Source organism: Equus przewalskii, chromosome 13 (genome assembly GCF_037783145.1).
Source record: "Equus przewalskii isolate Varuska chromosome 13, EquPr2, whole genome shotgun sequence".
Lineage (NCBI taxonomy): Eukaryota > Metazoa > Chordata > Mammalia > Perissodactyla > Equidae > Equus > Equus przewalskii.
In genome coordinates this window covers 9,731,317-9,737,538 of record NC_091843.1, presented here as the reverse complement: position 1 = coordinate 9,737,538, position 6,222 = coordinate 9,731,317, and the positions used below count along the sequence as shown (strand labels likewise).

The window sequence follows — 6,222 nt, the reverse complement described above, 5'->3', positions numbered from 1 at the left end:
CAAGCTCAAGATCTATGTTTATTCTCAGTGCAAATACCATCATGAGCTTCACTAGAACCTTCTCTGGGAGCCGACAAGATTGATTTGGACTGTCCTGCTCTCAGGGGACACCATCTCCCAGAAGACCCTGTCCCCAAGGAGAAAACCATAGAGGCGGTCAAGGGTGGGTTTTTTTAACTCACATTGACGGAGCATTTTCTTCAAGCCAGGCACGGAGCAGGCCCCCTACAGACCGCACTGCATGAGCTTCCTGTGGCTGCCGTAACAAGCTACCTCAATCTGTGCAGCTTAAAGCAGCAGAAATTCATCCTCTCACAGTTCTAGAGGCCAGAAGTCTGAAATCAAGGAGTCAGCAGGCCACGTTTCCTATGAAGTCTCTAGAAGAGGGTCCTCCCTGGCCTCCTCCAGCGTCTGGTGGCCCCAGGCATTCCTCGGCTTGGCTGCATCCCGCCCCTTTCTGCTCTGTCTTCACATGGCCTTCTCCTCTTTTGCCTGTGTCTTCCACTCTTCTGTCTCATAAAGACAGTTATCATTGGATTTAGGTTCACCCAGGTAATCCAGGAGGATCTTGAGATCCTTAACCTAATTTCGTCTGCAAAGACCCTTTTTCCTAATAAGGCCACGTTCACAGGTCCCAGGGGTTTGGACATGGACATATCTTTTGGAGGGCCACCACTCAAGCCACCACGCTCACTTTATTTAATCTAAGTAACAACACTGAGAAGGAGGTGAATCGGCCAGGATGGATTAACTGCTGCAACAACCTCAAGATTTTAATGGCTTTCCCCAGTAACAATGCATTTCTTACGCGTGGGAAGTCCAGGATGTATGCTTCTGGTTGGACGGCTCTCCATTAGGCGGTTGCTAGGGAAATCAGGCTGCTTGCCTCTTGTGGCTCCACTCTCTTGTGGCCTTGAGCTCACCCCAGAGTCATCCAGGTGGTAGATGTGGGGAAGGAGTGGTTGCAGAGAGAGAATATAGATGATCGAACTTAACCACTTTGGCCTGGAAGTAACATGCACAACTATCCTCACATTCCATTATTGAGGACTAGTCACATGGTCCCACCCAGCTGCAAGGGATCCTGGGAAATGTAGTCCTGGATGAGGAGATGGTTCTCGGCCTGAATATCACATTGTGTTGGGTGGGTAAGCGTGGAAGCATCAAACTTTGTTGGTCAGCAGACCATGACTGCTGTATCATTGGATACATGGATGTATCATTCATTCATTTATTCCTCACTCACTCACTCATATAAATTCATTCTTTCATTTACCTATTTTTCAGAAGAGGAATTTGAGGCTCAGAAGAGTGAAGCAATTTGACTAAAGTCACAGAGCATTCATTAAATATTTCTTAAGGGTCAGCTGGATTCTTGTGGGCCTGTTCTGCCATTGAACTTGGCACCTACATGTCATTTGTCTGTGTGTGTGCCAGGAATAAGATTAACAAGATTTATCTACCTGGGCCTCCCTGTTCCTTCCCCACTCCTAAAGAGACAGTCCTTTGTCCTTGACTCTTTCCTCCTCCCCCTCCCCACGTCCCTCTGGAGGGTGGGGGGGCTGCCTTTGCAGAGGCAGGAGGCAGAGAGGTAACAGAGAGCCAAGAGCTGACAAGGGAGGAGGTGGCGGAAAGAGAGAAAATCCACGTGGCCTGTTGTCCTAGAAAATGTTCTCCGGCTAGACGTGTGAGGGGTTTGGGAGCAGCTTTGGTTAGGAGAAATTCAGGAGCAGAGGAAAAGCAGAGAAGCATAACTGTGAATTATGAATGTTATCCACTTTCATGCATTGAAAGGAAAGCAGCGATTTTCTTTTGAATTTGTTTAAGTTCCTTTTGTTTGCTGGACTGCACTTCTTGACTGCAACTCCGTGTGAGGAGACTGGAGTCTGGGGAATGTGACCCCAGGTCCCTGTTAGCCCCGGACAGCCCCTGTTTACTCCCGTCACCCTTTCACTCCCCAAATGCCCCAGTTTAAACAGTAAGTTGTGTGGTTACCCTAACTTTGGCTTTTGAGCATGCCGGTCTCACCCACAAGACTAAGTCCTGTCTTAGGGCAGAGACGGTGGCTGGTTCATCTCTGAATGTCCAGGCCCAGTGCAGGCCCGGAAGCATAGTAGGCACCAAGAAATGAATGCAGCAACCAGGAAGAACGGAGCTGTAGTTTGGGTCCTGGCCTCCACACTCTAATGCCAGGCTCATCCTCCTCGGCCAGCTCAGTGAAACAAGTAAAGGCTGCCCGGGGTGTGGGCCTGACTGCACTGTATGGACCCTGAGTGCCACAGGGATGCAGAGAGGGCAGCTGCGTATGCTGCTGAAAACACCAGAGAACCATTCCCAAGCTCCCACTGCAGAGCCCCTGAGGGAGAGTCCGAGTGGGCCTGGGGACAGCCCTCTGGAGCCCACTGTCCTGGCCCTACAGTGGAGGACACAGCTCAAGTCTCCTCCTATGTCTGGTGTAGGCAGACTGATGATGGGGTCCCAGCTCTAAATACAAACACGCCAGGGAGGTTGGAATTAGAACCCTCCACAGAGGAAAATTCAGCTCCTGCTTTCAGGTTTTAAAAGGTGTGTGTATTTTTCACTGTAAATAGCTTAAGCATAATCTTAAAAATTTGAAATAATTTTTTAAAAATTCTTCTGTAATTCTACTATTTAATATACCCACTATTTGCATTTTGGAATCTTTTCTTCCAGGGTTTTTTTTTCCCCCATTATAAATGGTTTTTCTGTACGTAATTACCATCATAGACTGGTATACAAGTTCTCCATTGCTGTGTAACAAACCACCCCCAAATCTAGCAACAACAATGGCTCGTGATTCTGCCAGGTGGTCTTTCTGTCTGATCTGGACTTGGCTGATCTCAGCTGAGCTCACTCATTTCCTGAAGTCAGTTAGCCCTGGAAGACTCATGCATGTCCTATGCTTGGCTGGCCATCAGCTGGGGTCACAGGGGTGACTGTACGATATATTTCTCAGCAGACTAGGTGAGTCTGTTCTCATGGTGCTGGTTCCAAGAGCCGTAGGAGAAGCGGAAGCTGCAAATCCTCTCAAGGCCCAGGTGTGGCACTTGTACCATGTCATTGACACCATATTCCATCAGTCCAAGCTGACCAGAGGCCAGCCCAGATTCAAGGGGTAAGGACAGGTCATCTCTTGATGAAGGATCTACAAAATACTGTGGCCATTTTTGCAATCTACCATGATTGCATAAAGTTTTGTGCTCTTCTATTTTTTAATTTATTATTACATTATAATCATTTTCCCTTATTCATACAAAGTCTTCGTGACATTGTTTATATTGCCTGCATAGTGGTTGAAGGTAGATAGACTACAGTGTACTCAACTATCTCTCAATTGTTGGACATCAAGATTACTTCCAGTTCTCTTGGGGATAAATAAGGCTGCACAGAACATCTTTATGCTCGTAGTTATTGCTGTAATTTTTATTGTTTCATTGGAATAGGCTCCCAGAAATGGAGCCAAAAAAGTATAAATATATAAAAGTATAATTCTGGCTTCCCTAGGATCCACTTGTTTCCCAGTTCATTAGCCAAGGAGCTGGAGCGAAGCACAGGCTGGGCATGCTCTCCTTTGGGCAACATTAGCATCCTCAATGAGTGTGAGGGTCAACCTTGTGGCAGATAACAATTGAGTCAGGCCCCTGCAATCTCCGTTGTCTACGAGAGACTGAATAACGTGTCTCCTGGACAAGCAATTCTAACCAGCTGCACCAGCTGCACCTGGGCTGGGCAGCAGGTGGGACCACAGACGAGCTCCCGTGCCAGCCTGGCTCCGGCAACCCCTTCCACAACTGTGTACAAAGCCCCTGCTCAACCATGAATCCGAGTGATCCTCATGGAAACCCCAAGCCATTGGCAACACTGAGGTCGGTCCTACTTCCGGTTGGAGCCTCGGGGTTCAAGCGCCCTCCATCCTCGTTTCCCTTGGGCTTAACCTCTCAGCCAGGGACACCCTCTTTCACTTCCTCAAAACTTATTTGCCTCCTCTGCTATTTCCTCAGTTCCTTGTGCTTTTAAAATACCAGCTAACTGATCAGATAAATGAGTGTATTCATGGTTACTAACGCTTTCCTCGAGATAACAGACTTACAGCTTCACTGAAGACTTCTAAAACACATGGGCGTAACCTAGGGGAGTTTGGGATACCATGACTAATGAGTTGGTGGAAGAGAGATTTGGGGTATGTTCGTGGGAAATCACAGATATGTGGGTCTAGACATTGAAAGGGCTCTCTGGAGCTCAAAGGGACCGGCCCTTGGGATGAGGCAGGGAGGAGTAAGTGGGAGAGGTTGTGTGCATCATGTCTGAGCTCACAGGCTCTGGAGTTTGCACACCCAGGCTCAGATCTCCACTCCACCCATTACTGGTCTTGTAAATGTGGCCAAGTCACTTCACCTCTCCATGCTTGAGTTTTCCCATCTCAAAAATAGACATAGCAATCCGTAAGGGTTATTGTGAGGATTTTGGCAATAAATGGCAGGGAGTAATAATTGCACGTACTGAGTTTACAAAGTGACTCAGACACAAAGAGAGAAGTGACGTGTCCCAGACAGCATGGCCTGGAAGGTGTTCAGTGAGGACCGGAGCCAGCGAGCTGGCCACAGATGCAGAAAAGCCTGCTCCATAGCCCCACACGTCATCTCTTTCTTCTTCCTGTTGGCCCAGCTGGGTGAAAACACAGGGTTCACTCTCTCTCTTTCTCAGGCTTCTTCCTCCTTCCGATTCCAGGACCTCCCCTGTAGCCAGGAGGACCCTGACAGAGAGGACCCTGCTAGAGCTTGGAGAACCCCAGGCCTTCCACATTTGTGAGGTCCAAGGCCAGAAAGGAGGGAAGGCCACGTGCCCAAGTCTGTGCCATGATTCTCTACAGAGAGCGACAGCAGGAGGTCCCAGGACTGGAGACCCCAAATAAAAGCCCCAAGTGAGGCAGTGCCATCAGCTTACTCGCCTAAGCCTAGCAGTATTTTAAACAATTCATTGACTTTTCAAGAAAAAACAGCTCATGCTGTTCTCCTCTTGCTCACGAGGTGCTCAGCCTATGAAATAATCAGTTGATGGAGTCCTGAGAGCAGCGTGGAGCATGGAGACGAATTTGAGGGGCTGAAGCTGGGAGGTGGCCTGGGGTCTGAGGTTGTGTTGGAGGGCAGCAGCCCTCTGCCCTGTGGTCACACCACAGACCAGCTCATAGTGGTGGAGCGCGGGCGGGACCGCGTGTTGCTGACGGGGATGCGTAGGCACTGCGGGTAAGGACCCCAGGGCAGCATCTGTCTCCCCATCATGTTGTGTGATGAGAAGGATGGGGTTTGCAAGTGCTTCCCCGAACTAAGGAGGGTACAATTGATGTTAATGGATGGAAGGTTTGTAGATCTAGGAAAGAGGAGGAATTTAGAAAGAAAGAGTCAGGATAATGCCTGCGTTGACTGACACCTTTTTTTGTCTCTTAGTACTGAGTGTAACCGAAAAGTTAGTTTTTAAAAATCCCAGATTGGGAGGTTGAACAGATATCATCTTCTGCTTTGAACAGGTGGAAAAGGGAGGCGCAGTGAGGTGAGCAGGCCCCCAACTAACATGTGATGGAGCCAGACTCAAACTCTCGGACCAGGGCCAACGCCGATTAATAGCGATAGTTTGCTCTACACCAGGCACTTGGCATACACTTTCCTATATAATCCACAACAACTCTGCCATAGGTACAGTCGCTCTCCCCATTTTACAGATCACAAAGCTGAGGCTCAGCGCTGGAAAGCACCTTGCCCGAGGTCACACAGTTGGGAAGCTTGTAGCAGGATTTGCACTCAGTGTGGCCTGTCTGCAGAGCCCTTGGGCTTTAACCCCACGCCATGTCTCCACTGCCTGCAAGGTGAGATCCATGTGTCCTCCCAGGGTTGTCAAGGCACTGCCTGACCTGACGCCGTTCAGTGCCCTTTTCTCTACCCCAGCGTCTAGGCTGCTGTTACTAACATTGTTCACCTCCCCCTACCCTTCAGGCCTCCCCTTAAAGGCTACTTCCTCCCCAAAGCCTTCTTGACCACTCCTCAGCCAGGAGGGCCCCTCTCTGGGCTCTCAGCACCCGCATTTCCCTGCCACAGCCCTGCCTGCCAGGGCTGAAGCTGTTGGTTTCACTGAGGTCCCCAGGGCGGGGTCCACGGCCGCTTGTCCTGTACTATCAGCAGGCGTGGCCGGCTGGCGGTGGGGCACATC

The 6,222-nt window shown here is 49.5% G+C and overlaps 1 protein-coding gene across 1 annotated transcript in view; it reads left to right on the top strand.

Moving 5' to 3' along the window:
* The window catches only part of KCNIP1 (potassium voltage-gated channel interacting protein 1), a 344,476-nt gene that overhangs the window by 36,476 nt on the left and 301,778 nt on the right, over positions 1 to 6,222 (top strand). The gene's annotated exons all lie outside the window — the stretch shown is intronic.